The sequence below is a fragment of the Coregonus clupeaformis genome, chromosome 6 (genome assembly GCF_020615455.1).
Source record: "Coregonus clupeaformis isolate EN_2021a chromosome 6, ASM2061545v1, whole genome shotgun sequence".
Taxonomy (NCBI): Eukaryota; Metazoa; Chordata; class Actinopteri; order Salmoniformes; family Salmonidae; genus Coregonus; species Coregonus clupeaformis.
Window position 1 is genome coordinate 21,229,671 of NC_059197.1, and position 9,570 is coordinate 21,239,240.

Sequence of the window (9,570 nt, forward strand, 5' to 3'; positions counted from 1 at the left end):
CATTCCAAGCCTAACAGTTTCTCTCCTCCCTAAATTGGGAGGCCTCTTTATCTTGGTTTCTCAGTTGTCTGTAGTGTCACAATTCTCTAAAGCAGAACCCAGAAGCAGACCAGGACAAGGTGAGTAGAACGAAGGTGAGTATTTATTTACAGATTCAAATGTGGAAACAGAATAATCCAGGAGACGGAGCGGGCAGCGGAGGTGAGTTGGTGGGAGTGAATAGGCAGATCCAATGGTGTCACAGAAGCCACCGACGACTAGGCAGGGGTGGGGTGAATGTTCCGGGAGAATGACTATAGACAGAGTAAACGGAGGTGAGTACACGGCAAGCAAAAAGTACAGAACAAGAAAACTAACTCTAGTAAATTTGAGGCTGATACGCTGACACAACATACTGTTCATGGCTAACGATCCGGCAGGGAATGGATGTCAGGTCAGAGCTTATGAAGGGGTGATGATCAGGACCAGGTGTGCAGATAGCTGATGAGATGCAGGTAGCGGGTAATAGAGAGATCTCCCGCCTAGCTTCACGCCTGGCAACCAGACAGGGTGCGTTCAGGAACCTCAGGAAACAGACTTCAGAACAGAAAACAGGCAACACAGGCAGAAACAGACTCAGGAAGCGGGATTCATGACATGTAGACAGTTCTCCTTGTCCTTTGTTATCTGGTCTAACTCCTACTCGCATTGCTAAATGGTAACACAATGTCATACTCTTAACTTGCCCTACGCTCACACACTCTAACACATTTCCCACACAGTCTCAGGGTGTAATAATTAGTCATGAATAATTAGTTTAACTGAGGGTGTGACATTTTAGTCATATCTCACTCACACATTTCTTTATCAAGCACTCAAACTGATTAGATATTGTGCATGAAAACAATACGTTATGATATGAATGTCATGAATGGCATGTTTGGCATTCAACCAAATTAACTAAATGTAATACAAATGAATTTATTAATGAAGCCGTGATTAAGTTATTTGTTTCCCTTTACCCTTTGTGATCCAACAACTACATCACATGCAGACATTTAGCGGCCTTGTATACAGCTTTGCATTATGGTTTTAATCTCTATTTTTGTATCACACTGTTATTAGCATGCTTTAGTGATAAACCCAGTTGCATAACTTACAGTAAAGAACAAAGTCACCAGAATCAGCATAACCTTTATTTTAACAGGGAAGACATATTGAGACATAGGTCCCTTTTACAAATGCTGTATTTACAACATAAATGTACACATGACTGGGGGTAAATAAGCTGTTAGTTGTTAAGGCCCCCTGCTGTGTTGAGTGATGGGTGTCTGGGAGAGAGAGCGCTGGCGAGGGTGGAGAATAAAGTGAGGATATGGTACAGTAATGTAAGAGTACTACAGCTGAGTACTATAAGTAATACTACAGCCTCGTCTGCCTGGGTCTCTCATCCCATATATTGAACCACAGCAGGGTCTATAACATTAACACGCACCCCACTGGCTTTCTATATTGGGAAGTCCACATCCCCAGGCCAACTGTGGAAGAGCTATGTAGGCTACTGTATGGACTCCAGTTTTAGTAACGCTGCTCTGCCTGCTGTGTCCTTAGTGGACATCTTGGCCCTGTGGATTCTGGCCGTGGAGAGCTCCATAAGTACAATTTCCTTAAATGTGAGCAGCCATTTTTGCAATGGTAACTGATGAGGTGGAATCCACCTTTGTACAGTCATTTTCTTAGCAGCTGTGGTTCCTGCCAACCACACTCTCCGTTGGCGTTCGCAAATCAGAGTCATCACAAAGCAACATCACTATTGGATCTAATGGCAGTATTTTTATATAAGTACAGAGATGACATCGTTGACTTTCCCCCAGAATTTGATCACCCCCGGGAATTTCCACAGCACATGGTGAAAAGTACCAAGGTCCCCTGTGGTGCAGAACTCACATAATGGCCATGGACTAACACCCATGTGATGTCATTTTTGAGCTGTTAGATAGATTCTATGGCACATTTTTAAATTAATTAATTGGTAATTGGGGTTTCTAGATGATCCAAATATATTTTTCCATACTGTCTCCCAATTGATTTGTCTGTCAGCAAATGTAAAATCCTTTTCCCATACAGTGGATAGAGTGCTGCTAGAATTAATTGACTATAGATATTAGAAACAACTCCTTTTGAGGGGCGTCTGTCCGTTAGAAGTTTGACCAATGGGTGTATTGCTAGTCCTGCTCCCCAGGGGACCCCATAGGCTCGCATGGATAGGCGGAGTTGAAGGTAAAGACAAAATGATGAACCTGGGACATTAAAACACTGGCGGATTTCCCTGGAAACTGAGGAGTCCATTCCAAAATTGAATATGTATTTGAACGTATAAATACCCTTCTTAGACCTGGGTTTAACCAGGTCTTCAGAAATTCATTTGGAACAATAGGTGATACAATTTTAGATTTGGAACTGCAGGTCCACCTGATGCTTTTGTTCTCTGTAGTGTTGCATATTTAATCTGTGGTCTCTTTCTCCCCCCAAACTAACTTCTTTATGACAAAGTCAAGTTTAGAACAATAGTCTATAGGAGGAGGCAGTGGTAACATGGAACTCATAAAATGGATACGAGGGAGGACATTCATTTTAATAATTGAGATTCTAGCATGCAAAGATGTGGCCATAGCAGACCATCTTTATATGTCTTTTGGATCTTTTGAAAGGTTTCTAAGTAGTTCTTCCTGCAAGTAGTGTGAATAGAGGGGTTTATGGTAATGCCTAAGTAGGTGATTTGTTTCTTCACTGGGATCATGGGTGATAGTTGCACGCTTCCCATAGCTGAGTTAAGAGGTAGTAGAGCTGATTTAGACCAGTTGATCTTATAACCAGACCATGAGCTGAATGCTGTGAAAATAGACAATATTGACTGGAGGGGATTTCTGAGCGTTTGCGACTGAGAGCAGTATGAGAAATTGCTTGTTCAGTTTGTTTGATTATGATATGTGAGGAAGCTGAATTTTGTCATATGCTTTGTGCCAGCGGTTCAAGAGAAAGAGCAAATAGCATAGGGGAGGCGGGACAACCTTCTTTACATCCTCATTGTATGATAAATGGATTAGAATGGGTAGTGCCTGTAGATCAAATAAAATCACATACATGGTGCGAATCATATAAGTCTAGCCCCAAAACCAAAATGTTCAAGAACAAGCCATAAATATTCCCACTCTAAGCGGTCAAAGGCTTTCTCTGCATCTACTGATACACACAGCACAGCACACAAGGTATCCAGATTGGAAGCCTCAGCAACCACATGAAACAGGCAGCGCCTGACGACCCTTAAAAAACCCTGTTTAGTCAGTATGTATGAGCTTGTTAATAAATTGCTCTAGGCGCATGGCTAGAACTTTAGCATACAATTTAATTTCTGTTCCGATTAAACTGATTGGCGAAAAATTAGCACAATTTGTGAGGTATTTTCCTTTCTTAGGGATTAGGGATATAATAGCTGTATTGATGTCTCTGTGGAATTGTCCTTTTCAATAGCAATGTTGGCGATTCAAGAATAACTGGTCCTAGCTCATCCCAAAAATTGAGAATGAGTTCAGGAAGTATTCCATCAATACCAGGCGCTTTATCTTTCTTCATATTTAAAAGAGCAGCTTTCAGTTCAGATAAAGTGACAGGTTCCTCTAATAAAACTGTTTCTTCTTGAGAGAGTTTGGGCAACGCTAAGGTTCTCCAGGAACTGCCGACAAGCAGAAGTATCAAAGCTATGTGAGGAACTGTATAAATCGGAATAATATGCTCTAAAAGTTTTATTTATTTCTGTAGGATCAGATATCAGTCCCTTAGTAGGGGATCTGATCAGCTGTATTGATGATCTTGTTTCAGCATGTTTAAGCTGCAGCGCCAGTAAGTGGCTAGGCCTACTCCCTTGAAAATAGTATTTTTGTCGCACCCTCTAATTAATTCTGCTCTCGTTGCAACAGGTCATTAAGTTCCAGTCTACTGGTTTTTAGCTCAATTTCTCTCTCTGTTGAATAGTTGTTTTTAAGAGTCTTCCAGCATTCTACAATGATTTTCCAATTCACTGATTTTCTGAAGTCTTAATTTCTGGAAATTAGAGGAAAAATGTGTAGTGTTTCCTCTTATGAAACCTTTTACAGCTAGCCATACCATAGTGGAGTCCTCCACCGAGTCATCATTATTTCTAAAAATTATTTTAAATTGGATCTAAACTGAAAGATGAAGTCAGAGTTGTGTAGTAAAGTATTATTAAACCTCCATCTCAGTGCACGCTTTTCATTGAGAAGATTTGAAATTTACAAAGAATGGGATTATGATCAGATAGTAATGTTTTTATAAATTCCATGTTGCCTGTAATATCAGTAGATGTAAAAAAATTGTCCATTCTCAAGGAAGTCTTAAATCTACCAGAAAAGCATGTATAGTCCTTAGTTGTGGAATTATGAAATATCCAACAGTCATTAAAAATTGTTTAAGTGCATTGGAAACATTCACTTGTGATGAGCTAAGAGAAGGTCCAGATCTATCTAGCTTAGACTCAATAATGGCATTCATGTCAGTTCCAATAATAAGCGTATAATCCGATAAATTGAGCAGGCTTCTGGTTACAGAAGGGAGAAAATCTTTGTCATATGAGTTAGGAGCATAAATAGATACAAATGCTATTTTCCTTCCATACAGAGTGGAACATATGTAAGTAAATCTGCCCTGTTTATCATTTCCACTTTTTTCCAATTAAAAGGGGGTAGATTGCATTTATGTAGAATAAGCACCCCCTTTCGATTTAGATGTAAAGCAGGAAGCAGCTGCCAGTTTGTAGTATTTGTTTTGAAGTCTATGGACGTCACCCTCTAAAAGATGTCTCTTGCAATAGAGCAATGTCACCTTTATTCCTATGTAATACGTCAAGACATTTAATCCATTTATTTGGCTCATTAGAACCCCTCAGATTACAGGAAATGATCATTTTATTTAACCAGGCAAGTCAGTTAAATAACAAATTCTTATTTACAATGACGGCTTACCCCAGCCAAACCCGGACAACACTGGGCCAATTGAGCGCCGCCCTATGGCACTCCCAATCACAGCCAGATTGTAATACAGCCTGGGACTGAACCAGGGTCTGTAGTGATGCCTCTAGCACTAGAGATGCAGTGCCTTAGACCGCCTCAGCCACTCAGGAGCGTTCTCCAGTTTGATGGATGAAAGGGGAGAAGAGTAACTTATGATAGCTATAAAACACTATTCAGTTGCCAACTAAATAATAGTAAACCAGATATTCCAGAAAAAAAACGGTAAATATATCCATTGTTGGATAACATTATATATCAAATGACAAAACCCTTCAGATTGCCATTCTCCATATTTGTGCTACGTTAAGGCTTAATCATTCAGTCAATTGAGCATTTCTTGCCATTCTCATATCTCCATTGTGTCAGTTAATGCAAGACATTTAGGAAATGGAGTGAGTTATTCAGGGATATTGAGAGTGTTTTAGTGATAGACCCGCTGCATTCAGTCACAGGTCTAACATTGAGTGGAGACGGAGGACTGTTGTGTCCTAACCTGTCAGGGAGGGGAGGGATTCCTTGTTTCAATTGTTTTGATACGTTTAGCAGGGTTATTGAGGTGGATTGAATAATAGACTTCTGATAATATAGCTGATGACAAAGCTAATGCCTTCACTATTTGAACGGTTGTGGAGGTCACAGAGGAGCAGCACAGTCAAATGAGCTCAAAAAGCCTTTTCAGTAGTATTATAAAGGTCATGATATGGTACCAAAGGAGGAATTGACTCTATGCTTCTGAAATACTGAACAAAGCTATCCCTCCCTAACAGACCTGTACTTCAAACAAGAACATATGTCAACAATATGCATAAGCTGAAAGTGGAAAACGGCACACCATTATGAATTCAATACCTCTAAAACACCAGTCACATCGTACAGTAGTACTGTTATTATTATTATTATTATTATTATTATTATTATTATTATTATTATTATTATTAGTGACCCACTGAAATAACCTATCAAAGCATGGCCTCAGAAACATTGACTTTCTATCCACCCCATGGGTTAATCTAAGCGACATGACCAAAGGTATGTGGACATCTGGACTGGAACGAATTGCAAAAATCTCTGAAGCTGGAGACTCTTATCTCCCTCAATAACTTTAAGCATCAGTTGTCAGAGCACCTTACCGATCACTGCACCTGTACACAGCCCATCTGAAATTAGCCCACCCAACTACCTCATCCCTATATTGTTATTTATTTTGCTCTTTTGCACCCCAGTATCTCTATTTGCACATAATCTCTTGCACATCTAGCATTCCAGTGTTAATACTATTGTAATTATTCTGCACTATAGCCTATTTATTGCCTTACCTCCATAACTTGCTACATTTGCACACACTGTATATATATTTTCTGTTGTATTTTTGACTTTATGTTTTTTTACCCCATATGTAACTCTATGTTGTTTTTATTGCACTGCTTTGCCTTATCTTGGCCAGGTCGCAGTTGTAAATGAGAACCTGTTCTCAACTGGTTTACCTGGTTAAATAAAGGTGAAATAAATAAAAAATAAAATAAATAAATAAATAAAAATCTGCTTGTCGAACATCTCATTCGAAAATCATGGGCATTAAAATGGAGTTGGTCCCCCCTTTGCTGCTATAACAGCCTCCACTCTTCTGGGAAGGCTTTCCACTAGATGTTGGTACATTGCTGCGGGGACTTGCTTCCATTCAGCCACGAGTATTAGTGATGTCAGGCACTGATGTTGGGCGATTAGGCCTGGCTCGCAGTCGGCGTTCCAATTCATCCCAAAGGTGTTCAATGGGTTTGAGGTCAGGGCTCTGTGAAGGCCAGCCAAGTTCTTCCACACCGATCTCGACAAACCATTTTTGTACGGACCTCGCTTTGTGCACGGGAGCATTGTCAAGCTGAAACCGGAAAGGGCCTTCCCCAAACTGTTGCCACAAAGTTGGAAGCACAGAATAGTCTAGAATGTCATTGTATGCTGTAGCGTTAAGATGTCCCTTCACTGGAACTAAGGGACCTAGCCCGAACTATGAAAAACAGCCCCAGACCATTATTCCCCCTTCACCAAACTCTACAGTTGGCACTATGCATTGGGGCAGGTAGCGTTCTCCTGGCATCCACCAAACCCAGATTTGTCCTGTCGGACTGCTAGATGGTGAAGTGTGATTCATCACTCCAGAGAACACGTTTCCACTTCTCCACAGTCCAATGACAGCGAGCTTTACACCACTCCATACTTTCATTTTTTTATTATGTTAAAATCTGCTTATCTGTGGTAAAGCTGAGCTGTAACGAACGTTTAAAATTATATATTTTTTTGAGGGGAATAGATGAGTGGTAGTCAAGTATGTAAACAATATGTAAGAGAAATATTGAATTAGACAATTACATGGTGCTATGATTTGAAATAGGATGCGTTCAGATTAATGAGTGAAAACAACTGAGGATAAACGAGTGGGAGCAGGAATTCCCTTAGTGTGTAAGGCAAGAGATAAGGTTAAGGGCCTTTGGTGTAGTATCATCATAAAAGGAATCGGTTTGAGTCCTTTGGTGAGAGAATCATCATAAAGTTGTTAGGGTTTGAGTCCTTAAAGGTTTTGTTAAAGGTTTGAGTCCTTTGATGTTTATTAGCATCATAAAGAATGGGTTTGAGGCCTATGTTCAGTCCTCTAAGAGTTAGAGGACCTTGGTGAAGAGAGAATTAGTCCTTTGTGAATTACTCAAAACGATCAGGAGAGAGAGAAAACAATAACTCATACGGCATAAAGAATCGAGCAGATGCAATTTAACATACTGAAACATGACACCATGACTAAATAGAAAAACGTAATTTTAAAGAAGATCAAGGTGGGGATTTGATTCAAGAATGTATTTACTAACATTGCATGAACTAATAATACAAAACAATGGGGAGCCAACTCAGTAGACCGGTATCTGGCAATTTAATTAGTATGGAGAAAAATCAGCTAAGATATTATGTAATTGGGCAATGGAACAACATAGGCTACCTTATTAACAAAGAGCGGAAATTAAATTTCATCTGAAGTGTGCATAATAAGTTATAGAAATGTGTATGATAATGTCATATAAACTTGGATAATAAGTTTAGATATATAACAGAATTAGGTCATAGAATATCAAGGAGTGGTATTGAGAGTGTGATGTTATTTTAGAGAGTAGCGGAAAAGTCTGTCTTTTCAGGGAGGATCCAATGACAGGCGGGGCAGTGTCCGGAAAACTAAAGTCTGTTTTTTGGTTCCGCTTGGAGTATGTTTGAAGAAGCTGATTTGTGTCGATTGAGAATCGTAAAAAAAACCGAATGGATTTATTGATGTGAGAACCTAAGGATTTCTAACGTTCTATATGGATTATGTGAATATGTGAAAATATGATGCATTTTATGTGTGTGTAATCGATTACTAGAGATTTGATAAAGTAATAATTTGAATAATAGTCATATATTAACTTTCTCACCCAAATGTAGACGTACGTGAGGGATGGGAAACAATAAATAAACGTTTTCGGAGTTGGTGCCATTGATGGAACATTTGATAGAGATAAGGTTTAAGAAATAAACTGCCTATAAGGACTGGAAATTATAGACATAACTTATAACATAGTACAAAGACAATTTAGGGTTTACATTAAACTAATTATCATGGCGGAGCTAAGGTGATGAAGTTAAGGAATTTCATTATGGGCCAGATGTTAAAACTACAAACCATTGTAATTGGGCTATTTGTGGGATTTCTTTGTCATTTCAATAGCATTGGGTCAATGGCATAGTAGAATCTGGGTTTCTGAGTGTAATTCAACTGTGGGTATGTGTTGGTTAGACAGATACTGCAGCCAGTGTTTGTTTTGTGATGTAGAATGGACGATTTAGCAGCTTGTTTGGTTCAAATTGAAAGACTCACTTATACAACAGGAATAGCGAGACGATTTCGAGGTAGTCCTTTTTTTGCGTTGCCTAATGTTTTGCTAGCTTACACTACTGAGAATGGTGTCGTAATGTCAATCACTAGATTGAATATAAATAATATGGATCTAAATTGAATGTATGATTGTCCAAAAACAGTAGGTTTGTTTTACTACCTGTAGCCTAATTAGATGGGACAGTTACCTAAATGTACTGACTTCTAATAACAGTGGATTGACAATTGCGATAGAACTGTGGCCACGATCTTGTTTGATAACATGAATTTCAAAGCCTAACCAGCTCCACTAGGGTGAGTGGTATGTCTGTAGAGTAGCTAGCAAGCTAGCCACCTTTAGCCAGTAAGCTTGGGAGCTTGATTGTCTTTGTGAGAATCAAGGAGAAAAGATATTAGGTAACATTTAAATTAGTGGTATGTATATGCGAGAGCACGAATTATGTTTAAAAATAGTCAAACTTTGTTTCACGCCGCATTTCAAAAATCGCTACATGGTGTAAAATTGAGGCTTCTGTTGATACAATATGTTAAAGGGAATTACAGTTAGTTTTGACTATTATGCTGATGGGGCAGCACCAACTTTTTGAAGGTTCT